An 11,244-nucleotide genomic window follows, 5' to 3' on the forward strand; every position below is an offset into this window, starting at 1 on the left:
GGGGGCAAACACTTTTTCACACAGGGCCATGCAGCTTTGGATTTTTTTCTTCCTCATTAATAAAACCCTTCATTTAAAAACTGCATTTTGTGTTTACTTGTGTTATCTTTGACTAATGTTTAAATTTGTTTGATGATCTGAAACATTTAAGTGTGGAAAACATGCAAAAAAGTAAGAAATCCGGAAGGGGGCAAACACTTTTTCACACCACTGTACATATATTTATATGATATATATTACGCATCACGATACATAAGTCCATCCATCCATCTTCTAACCACTTATCTTCTTGAGGGTCATGGGGGGGCTGGAGCCTATCCCAGCTGACATAGGGCGAGAGGCAGGGTACACCCTGGACAGGTCGCCAGACTATTGAAGGGCTGACACATAGAGACAGACAACCATTCACACTCACATTCAAACCTACGGACAATTTAGAGTCACCAATTGACCTATCCCCAACCTGCATGTCTTTGGACTGTGGGAGGAAGCCAGAGTACCCGGAGAAAACCCACGCTGACACGAGGAGAACATGCAGACTCCACACAGAAGGGCTCCCACACCCGGGATCGAATCGATATCGATACATAAGTCCTGATACAATATTATTGCGATTTTACACCTGCTGCGATATGCTGAATATCGCGATAAAATATATTGCGATTTATTCCCTTTTATTCAACTGCAACTTATGTCCCAAAAGGAAAATTTTGTCGACATAAACAGTTCTATCCAATAAAAAAAGTAGTTAGTCTGCTCATCTCACATCAGTAATTCTTATTGCAGCAAAATGTATCTAGTGGACTGAAAAAGCAACTGATTGTATTATTCTAACAGGCTACTGAAAGTTGAATTTATATTTATATTAATAATTTATATATATTTTTTGAAAATTCATACTTGGTGTGTGATGATACGATACTGCCACACAAAAATATTGCGATACAATGCAGTATGGATTTCCCCCCACCCCTAGGAGCTATCACCAGTTACCATAGAGTATGAGTGTCAGTTCTCTGCAGTCACTATCCACAGTAGCAGAAATGGTGGACAGTGGAACAACCAAAGTAGCTGTGGAAACTGTGGTAGGCTCTGAAGAAAACAGAAAGTGATCGAGTTGTCTTCGTGTCAGCGCCCCGACAATAATACCACTTGGAAACGCTGGAGGCGAAAAGTTTAAAAGTTTTCTGTTTCTACTTTCACTGTTGCACACAGTGAAATGATTCTCTAAGATGCAGTGAGCATGACCAGTCAGCGTACTTGCACATCTACTGCATACTTAGTACACTGATCACTGATCACAAGACCACCCTGCAATGTGACTAATTTATCTTTGCTACATCAAAGTCTTATGGGGACTGCTGGGAACTGCAAATGAGAGAAAGAAATTAACTATCTATATGTGTATACATAACCTCTATAGCTCTGCATGAATACACCCACAAAGTATGTTTGTGTACTCTGCAAACGTGCCCAGACCTGCTGGGAGTGAGGGGGTTAGTCTGAAGTACTAAAGAATGCATGGCATGAGACTGTATTAAGCTCATCATGGCAGCTGGGCACATACAAACTGGACTCTTCATATTAGACTGCACACACACGCCTGTTGAGCACTCCAGAGTAACATTCACATGAAGATGTTACACATTATGGGCTGGTGTGGGGCGTGTTACAGTCCAGCCTGAGGGTTATTATTTTACCACGACAGGCTTTACAGTAAAGACACTGATATTCCCGCTCATAAAACTATTATTCACACACACAGCTCTGTACAGTATGTGGTGTGTGTGTGTGATCTGGTGTGTGTGAGGAGGGGTTTTCGGCAAAGTCGGAAATAGCTCTGCAGCCAACTGTTTCTAAAATGACTCTGTTTGATAAACAGTGCAGCTCGTTACATGTAACAGATATCTGTGTGTGTGTGTGTGTGTGTGTGTGTGTGTGTGTGTGTGTGTGTGTGTGTAAGGTTAGACTCTGTTTAAACTCCCATATTAACCGTGTTTACCGTTGTTTCGCTAACACACACGGTGCAGGGTCTGTCGCTCTAACACACTGGGCGGGTTGCTTACGTTGTCCACAGCAAGATACGTAAACGCAGCGCAACGAAAACTTTCCAGAAGCTTTAAAAACTGAAGTGAAGCTTTTACTAACATTTCAGTAACACAACTGAATAACTTCAGTATACCAGTATATCGGCTTTACACTCACCTTTGCATCTTTCGGACAATAACCAACTCCTGGCCTCTTCTTCTTCTTCTTCTCAGAGCCGGGTGTTGTTGCGTTCAATGTCAAACTGTGCCGACTCAGACAGACAGCAGTGTGTGTGGCACAATTTGGGGACAAACAGCGTTTCTGGGTCAGGAGGAACTTTCCCTATGAGACGGATGGGCCCAGACAGACAGAGGCAGAGCAGCAGGAGGAGGAGGAGGAGGAGGAAGAGGAGGAGGAAGGAGGGGGCTCACTGCTGCACTTCCAGTTTTATTAACCCTTTCACTCTCGGCTTTGTTGACAGATGGAGAGAAAGTATGTGGGCAAATATTTTTGGTATTTCTGCTTATTTCATCGCAGCCCAGCTGTCTTCAGCGTCCAGCACCTTTTTGCAGTGAGTTTGATTTAAGTGTACTGGACCCTTTTATGTTTGCTGTGGTGTAAACTGCCTGGAAAATACAAAACAATCAAGATCTTTATCGTGTGACCAAGAGAAAATGCTTCAGGATATTCTAGCGACTTTTCTGTGAAGAACTTTGTAATTTGGCACTAAATGTATGCAAAATAGCCACATAGTGCATATCCAATTAATGGGGAACTACGCCCATTTTGAAACTTACATGTACATTGTACACATACATGTTATTCCTATGGTTTCAGACAGTCCAGAAATATTTTAAGGGGTGTCACACAAGAGGCAGTGCCAAAACATTCTCACCCCTACCTCATCACATTTGTATCTTTGGTCATGGACCGTCCATGTTCAGATACAACCTGAAAGGTACGGTGGGTGTTGGTTGTTGATGTTCTGGGACACTGTGTCAGGTTCTGCCTGTCACATGCATTGTCTGTTTTCAAAATAAATGTCCGTTTTCACAGGCAATTTACCATTTACATACAGTCTCTTTCAAAATAAATGCACTTTGTCAGTACAACGAAGTGACAACTATGGTTAGGTTTGGGAAAAAAGAACGGGGTTTGGCTTTATAATCTCACAGGAAGCTAACACCCCTCTCTCAGGTGAAAGTCTGTTTGTTGGACCCATCCACCACCCCTCCCACCTGCCTTACTGAGACTTTCGCCGCCTTAACTTTCACTCTTTTCTGCCACGTTTCCCCCAGAACACCGATAAACTATAACGGCGACCGGCTGCATATCATGTCGACGTTAAAGGACAGCTTTTTTCGTCAGTGTCTGACGCCACAAACACCGGATTTCAACGACTTCAGATTGAGGCCGGGTTGGCATTGCCCTTGTACTGAATACTTACTTGTAAGACTTCAATCAAAAGCCTTGTCCCAGTTAAACACCCCTTATACAACCCTGGTGTGGCGACACATCTGACAAATAATGGCCTGTCTCAATTAGACACCTGGTCAAGTTTTTTTTTTTAATAGAGCTTCTTCAGATGTATAAAACTAGGTTATTGGCTACCTCAAATTATGTGTCCATTCCTTGATTACCCTGTAAGTTATACATTTCTTTTAGTCCATAAGGATCTTCAGATTGAAAGAATCAAAAGGGCTTTTCTTAAAAATGAATCCAAGTTGTGGGTATTGTTTTAACAGGATACAGTGGTGTTGTGTTAGTATGCTGGGTGTCGTAACTGTCTATCTCTCTCTGACGCTCTGTCTGTCTGAGCTAGATCAAATTAATGATTCATGATTGATATATTATCTGAAGCCTAATTTTTATAGGCTACATGTAATAGTCATACTGGTTTAAATAGACAATTTGATTATATTTCTCGAACTTTGCTGATTAACAGTTTTGTGTGAAAGGAATTAAAGGCCTGTCCCTTTTAGACACCTGTCCCAAATACAGGTCCGTTGATTTCAGTGATTTAAGCAAATAATAGCACAGGCTATGTCTCTCTTCCTGTAGAGGGGACACTGCTCAGTTGCTCATTTGTTAAAGGGATTTTTGGTGGGAGTTTTTCCTTATTCGCTGTGAGGGTCCAAGGTCAGAGGGATGTAAAAGGCTTTAAAGCTTCTAAGACTAACTGTGATTTGTGATATTGGATTTTATAGATCAAACTGAAATTAAAATTGAACTGTACTGACAATTTGTACAGCCCTTTGAGACAAGCTTTGTGATTGGGCAACACTGAACTTTGAATGGACTAATCTCTAAAGCACTTTGGGTTGCCTTTGGGTATGCAGTGTACTGTAAAAATAAATATATTTGCCTTGCCTTGTTCGCCTGGCCTTTATGCCAAAATAAAAAAATAAAGCTTGTAGGTTTACCTCTGTGGTATGCAGCCCACTGAGTGTGAACACTATTGTCTCTCCCCCTGGCCCTGCCTGCCATTTCCTGCTAGGCTCATGACTTTACATTTTGATGATGTCACAGATTTTTTAAAATGCTTTTCTTGGCTCAAAGAAAGTTTGACAAATATAAACCCTCCATGTGTCAAAAGTGCATAATAGAAAAAGTCATAACTGAACTGAACTCATTTGTAGTCTGAGGTGTCCTTTCAACAGTTTAACAGACACACTTTTATAATGATGGGAAAATGCTCTTTGGGCCACAGGGGATTTATTTTGCAGGAATAACACCAGTGGGTACTGGGAATAATTAAAAGGAAGGCTGAGCAGCGCTCCTTGGGGCCTGACGGAATACACAGTTGTGGTGCAGGCTTGTGACAAATCTGAGTAAACACTTTGATCAGACAGAACCATTACGACATAGGCTGATGTCACGAACACACCTGGAGGTTTGCGCCACACCAAGGCATGTAGACAGGGAAGCACTTCAGTATGACATCACTTACTAATCCTTCAGTTTATTCTGCTTGCTGCTTTCTCTATTGACTTTTCTTAGCAAGACCAAGTTTTCACCAAGGTTTGTGGTGAAGTATGGATACTTTGCCGCTTCTTTTCTTTTTCAGGAGTTGGGGAAGGGAATGTATATGGTGCATTTTCCATTTCAGAGCTGAGAACACTAGAGTATGATAAAGATCATTTGGTATAAAAAAAAATTTAAAAAGTAATTATAAATTTAAAAAAATATTTAAAAAAAACATTCTGTGGGTCAACAAAATCAGTCTCCCATTCATTGTCTATGGAGCAGCTCCAGACTTTATACACTATGACATCACAAGTTTGAGATGTACTTCTCTGGTTTCCAGTGTTGGGCAAGCTATTTGGAAAATGTAGTGAGCCAAGCTACTAGTTTCTCTACATCAAAATAAAGTTTCACTACACTGAAGCTATCTCCAGAGAAATGTAGCAAGCTAAGCTACAAGAAAATGCTTGCTGCTTGCAAAACTACTTTTTTTTTTCCAACTTCATGTCAAATCAGCATTATTGCGCCCTCTCTTTCTCTCTCCTCTAACTTATTAATGCATTTCTCTGTCTTGACCTCTTTCAGTAGGCTATCTGGCTACGTCAGTAATTCAAAAAACAGGATTCTAAAATAAATTTCTCAGTCAATAAAACCATAATAAACAAAGGACTGTTGTAAGGTTGGTCGAGCAGTGAAGGCAAAAGGAAGAGGACTTTAAACTGTTCAACAGTCCAATTTTTTTATTTCCCTTTTTTTCAGCAGTGGGTTAGGTGCAGCAATATGTACAGTGCAGTTCAGCTGGTCAAAACTGAAGAAAAACTAAAACAAAAATCAACTCTGCACCAGGCTATGCCCCCTTTAAGTTTGGGCCCCTGGCAGTAACAGCCGCTGTGGCCGGCTTGCTAGACAGATCTCAGAAACTCGAGAGAAGCTTCCAACTCCTGCATATATAGACAGTAGCTCCTCCTACACATGGGAAATACAATTAATAAATCAATCAACAATCAGCAGTGATTAATTCATACTCTTCAGACTACTTTTTATAAGCCAACAGTGAAAAACATTGCTACACACTCCAAAAGAGTAAAAATGTTCCTAAACTGCTCAAAATCAACACTTGCACAAATATCTCCCCAAAACTCCCCCTCATCCATACTACACTTGGCACATTCCCCCAGGAACTTGACTATAAAAGGAATCCAAATGGGCGGGGTCTGGTTTGGCAGTTCCTGAGTCCAAACCAGAGGTTGGCCAAGTGCAGTCTAGAGGAGAGGTGAGACACACAAAAGAATTAGTCAAATAAAGAGATTTAAAACCACAATATTGTCAGACTTTTCTTCCTGACTTCATGTAAATGTGCCTGTGACACTGAAGCACCAAAACAACTACACACCTACAACTACCAGTTTTCAACCTTAATTGTGCTAATTACCAACCCCAGACACCTGCCGGCTAGATGGTGTGTGAAAGTGCCTGGAGGTGGACAAGCATTGTGTGTGTTTGTCTTTTACCATTAGAGGTCACAGGGCATCCCCGTGACAACTGTAATATGAACAATAAAAATAACAGACCTAAATTAAAACTTTTCTTTTTTGGGGGGACATTAGAACATGAACACGTCCTGACAGTAAAACATGACGTCAGTGTGTCACTCTGTCTCTCTCTTCATTCTTAATACTGTTTCTGTGTATCTCTGGCTCTTTTCTTGGCCCTTGTTGTGTCTGCTTCTCTAGTGCCCACTGCAAATCCACCAAATATATACAGTCTATGGGCAAGACACATTGAGAGACATGTCAAGAAGTGCAATGTCAATCGGAAGCAGAGCAGGGCGGCTCTTGCCAAGAGAAGCCAGTAGTGAAAGCAGCAAGCAGAATAAACTGAAGCATTAGTACAGTACAGTATGTGATGCCATGCGGAGGTGCTTCCCTGGTCTACATGCCGCGATGTGGCGCTGGCGTCAGTCACACTACTTATCCTCATTTTCTTATCCTTAGTTTTATGCAGACCTCCACAGAAAAAAACAGTTTGCTGCACTTCAGAGCTTTTCTAGGGAAACAGCTTGTAATCGCGCTACTAGGTCAATTAATCACCCTTGCTACTGATAATTACATATTGGAATTCTTATTTTAGGTGGTGTTCCCCTTTAACATCAAGATTTAAAACATGTTATGATGAAAACAAAAAGTCCCTCAAATTATCCTAGGGACTTTCCTGTAAAGAACTATGTAATTTGGCACTAATTGTATGCAAATCAGAGACAGCATTCTGCACATTTCCAATTAAATGCTAAGCTAGTGTACCCTGGAGAGGCTTTATTCAGAGCACAGTCAGCTGAACATGCAGAAATGTACCATTGTGTCTGTAGGGAGCATTCAAGTCAACATAGGAAGAAGAAAGTTTCCGGTTGTGAATGAATAATAAATGAATATTTACTAGGGTTTAAATAAAAATCACTAACTGCTTTTAAACTCAACACAAGAAACAATGTCCAAGCACACTGCTAGGACTTTTAAACAACACATTTAGAGTTGTCACTGCGGGAAAACCGCAGGTGTTACTAATCATATTAACAATGGTTGTGCTCTATTGAAGTGTTGCAGTGGGTCATGACAGTGTGACAGTAATCCAGCATGCATAACACCAGGACCCTGAGACCGAAGAGGCCCAATGGAGGGAAGCCATGATTAATTATGGCTTATGTAGTTTTGTGAACGACTGTCGAAAGTTTCTTCTGGTGTGAGTGCAATAAAGACACTAATAGAACTGATGATTGCAGTTAGGAGACAATCAGTTTCATGTTATTTCTATAATTTGCTGACAGGCTCATTTTGCACACACACTAGAAGACAAGATGCACTGATTTCCCAATGATGACAAATGATGTAGTCATCAAAGACCTAGAGGAATCTTCCACAGTGAGGCTGCACATGTATAGAGGAAAATTTTGGTAATGAAAAAGAGGAATGTACAGACTGAATTAAAATCCCAGAGTGGAATATTTTTGTTGTGGAACTGGCTTGAACAAATTTGTGAAATTGTGTTTATTGTGTGTGACAACAATCAAAATGATTAATTCGTCTGTTTATTGCCAGGCTGCACTCTGACTGACACACTCACGTTAAATACTAAGAAGTCATCAGGTGCTCAGTGACATTGTGGTTCCACTCAGAGCTTCGTAATCAGTAATACGTGAAGCATCCTGGATCCTGATCATTTACAAAATTTAACCTGAAACAGTTTTTGAAGAAGGTTGTTGAGTTCTGTTGTTGAGTTTACAGTAGTGTGAGTGTGTGTTTCGGCATTATGTGTATGTATTAATATACATGTTGTTTTTTCCATTGTTATGCCACTGCATGGCGCTTGATGTTTTTTATGTCCCTTTTTTTAAATGGAGAGCACACTGGCTTTCTTTGATGAAATGTGCTCTATAAATAAAGCCGCTTTGCCTTTAAAGGCCCATCGAAGGATGTGCAATGCAAATCAGCTTAGGCTTTAAATGCTGCGGTGTGTGGCATTGGTTTACATACTTGTCCCTATACAAATAACAATAAAATAAAATAAATACATAAAAGTTTTCCAACTGCTGGACACCAACCATTTTCAAAGTGCGGTCCGAGGGCAAGCAGGGGTCACTGAAAGGGCTCAAAGAGATCTTGAGAAAACACATAGTGGAGGTCAGTTGGCGAATCTAATACAACAGTCATTTTCTCTCTACATCACTCAGATTGATTTGCATTAATCTCACCACAAAATGCCAACAAAGTTTTTGATGTCCAAGATAATATATGTGACTAATTTGTCTTTTACTACTTACCGAATAACAACTGGCAAATAAGAATGAATGCCAGTAACTCAGTGTGCACTCGATACTTCCTCATGCAGTGGACACTGACAACAGTTAGTTTCACATCAGGCTCATTCAACCAGATCTTTATTTCCTCTTTGTAAATTTACTACCTACTTGCTGCCACTCATTTTGATCCCTTTGGACAGAAGGACAGAGGCCTGCACTGGGGGGCCCATAGAGAGCGGGCCCTCCAACAATATGTTGGGCAGATAATAGGTCCTTATGGGAGATTGCCACCTTAGAAATATGCCTGTGTTCAAAGAAGAACTCTCATTAAATTCAAAAGGTAGCATCTATAACAATATGCTGATTCTACATAAACTATAAAAGGATTAAAATACATGAATAATTTCTTATTTTCTTTGGTATTTTTTGTCATAAACAGATGCAGTGATTGCTGGGTAATGTGCACAATAGCGTGCCTCAGGGTCTGTCCTAATAGCGTGCACTGGGGCCCGCTGTAACTACCTCACGCCACTGACCACAGATATTTTTGTGTTTGTGCCTGTAAGTATCTAGTTTACATGTTGCAGCAGAGTTACCCAAGACAGTAAAAAATGGGCTCCACTCAGCCCCATTTCCTTTTCCCAGAGTCCACCACGGCCTGCGAGAATGAGGACCGGACTGTTTCACAATAACGACAAAACCAGCTACAGCCCTGGTCACTCAGTGTATTGTTCCTTTTGAGTTAGGCAACCCTGCTGTTCGGGCCTCTGGGGAGATTTTCTTCCTCTGTTCATACACACACACACACCAGAGAAGCACAGTGAGCAAGCCTTGATTACATCTGGAAGTCCTATCACTGTCAGCCTGTAATCAAATTAAGTGCTACGTCGGCAGCTACAAAGGAAAAATGTTAAACTGAGATATACCGTAGATAAGCCTGATTTACACGACCTCATAGCCATAAGTGGAGCAAATTAACTTAGGCTATAAATATATATGGCATTGTGTTATTCAGTCAATATTCTATGCAGTGCACCTTTACCTATAAATAAAACCATACATAACTCAAACAGAATAACCCACAGTCAATGTTGTAATTTAACCTACGAGCTCCTTCACATCCACTGACGTGTAATTATCGATCTTGGTTTTTATGGCTGCTACGTGAGCATGTAATCACATTTCACCACCGACTGTTTCCCCTAATAAGTCGCTCAGGTCATTTCTCAGATGGAGCTTCCCCCTGGCGCGCCTTCCCTTGTCATACCACTGATATCCCAGAGTACAAAGGGACACTTTATAATGGATTGCCAAAATTTTCCCAGCACACCTACTGTAGCACAGAGAGTTGCCGTATCACTTGGTGCTGTGTCATCCTTACCTCACCATGATGACCAAGTCACTGTGAGTAAGAGGAGGAAGTTGCACCATGTTGTATTGCGTGGGTGTCTAAACACAGACTTGAGTTAACATGCCCAATGAGGAGCAGAGAGAGGAGATAACCAGAGTGACTCACCAAAATGCTGCTGAGAAGTCAGTCAAGTGCACAGAGTCAGTATTAACACAGGAAAGTAATCACTGAGTTAATATGGAAACCTTATTTGCATTGTAGTGGAGGCAGTGAGCCACACATACTTCCTCATGCAAGTGAGTTCTCACACATTTACTCTTTAATTCTGAAATTCAACAGTCTCAGCAGGAGGGTAAATATGCAGCACAGGCAGCACGGTTGCCCCGGGGGCCCGTGGGGTGAGGTGGGGGCCTCCAACATGTTTGGTGGAGAATGAGCCCTGACACCACTGAGCTAGCTAACATTACAGCTCAGCTGAGGAGGGCGCCATTAATTAATATGTCTTCGGAAAAGGTCAGCCCACCTCCATCATGGATTTCTTTCTTTCTTTTTTCTTATTTTTTGTTGTAAAATAGTCAGTAGCAGTCTATGACAAAATTTTATGCTATATGCTACATAAACTATAAAAGCTATAAAAAAACATTTCTTGGTATTTCTGTCACATACAGATACACCATAATGATTTTTAGGCAATATCTTAGTTGATGTTGTCCAATGTCATGACTCAATTTGATCATGTGATGAAACAATAAGATATATGGTGGGGAATTTAGGTGCAAAATCTGTCAAGATTGACAAGCTGAGCACTTTTGTGAGGCAAACGAGCAGTCATGTCTTTGGATATAAAAGCTGTAGTTAGAAAAGACATAAGAGAAAAGAACAGGAGAAGAAGGCAGCAAAGCTATAATTGGTAAAATAAATATCCCCCTGAAACCCGAACTTTTGTTTGGTATGCATTTTTAATTTCTCCTTGCTATTTGTGTTTAATAGGACCCGATAATTATAAAAAAAAACTGACATAGTCAACGATAATAAATTCTCTATGTCCTCAAACAAGAGGGTAATAAAGTCCCAACGTCTTCAAACGAGTACTTCCTAATTAACAGTG

At 40.8% G+C, this 11,244-nt stretch overlaps 2 protein-coding genes across 2 annotated transcripts in view; both read right to left on the reverse strand.

The window, feature by feature from the left end:
• The window catches only part of LOC126403602 (transmembrane protein 51-like), a 12,184-nt gene extending 9,765 nt beyond the window's left edge, over positions 1 to 2,419 (reverse strand). Inside the window, exon 1 of the mRNA XM_050066372.1 lies at positions 2,206 to 2,419. The gene's annotated coding sequence lies outside the window, so the exon portion shown is untranslated. The remainder of the gene's footprint in view (positions 1 to 2,205) is intronic.
• LOC126403604 (chymotrypsin-like elastase family member 2A) overlaps positions 1 to 11,244 on the reverse strand; it is a 130,580-nt gene that overhangs the window by 24,380 nt on the left and 94,956 nt on the right. The window lies entirely within an intron of this gene.

Source organism: Epinephelus moara, chromosome 16 (assembly GCF_006386435.1).
Source record: "Epinephelus moara isolate mb chromosome 16, YSFRI_EMoa_1.0, whole genome shotgun sequence".
Lineage (NCBI taxonomy): Eukaryota > Metazoa > Chordata > Actinopteri > Perciformes > Serranidae > Epinephelus > Epinephelus moara.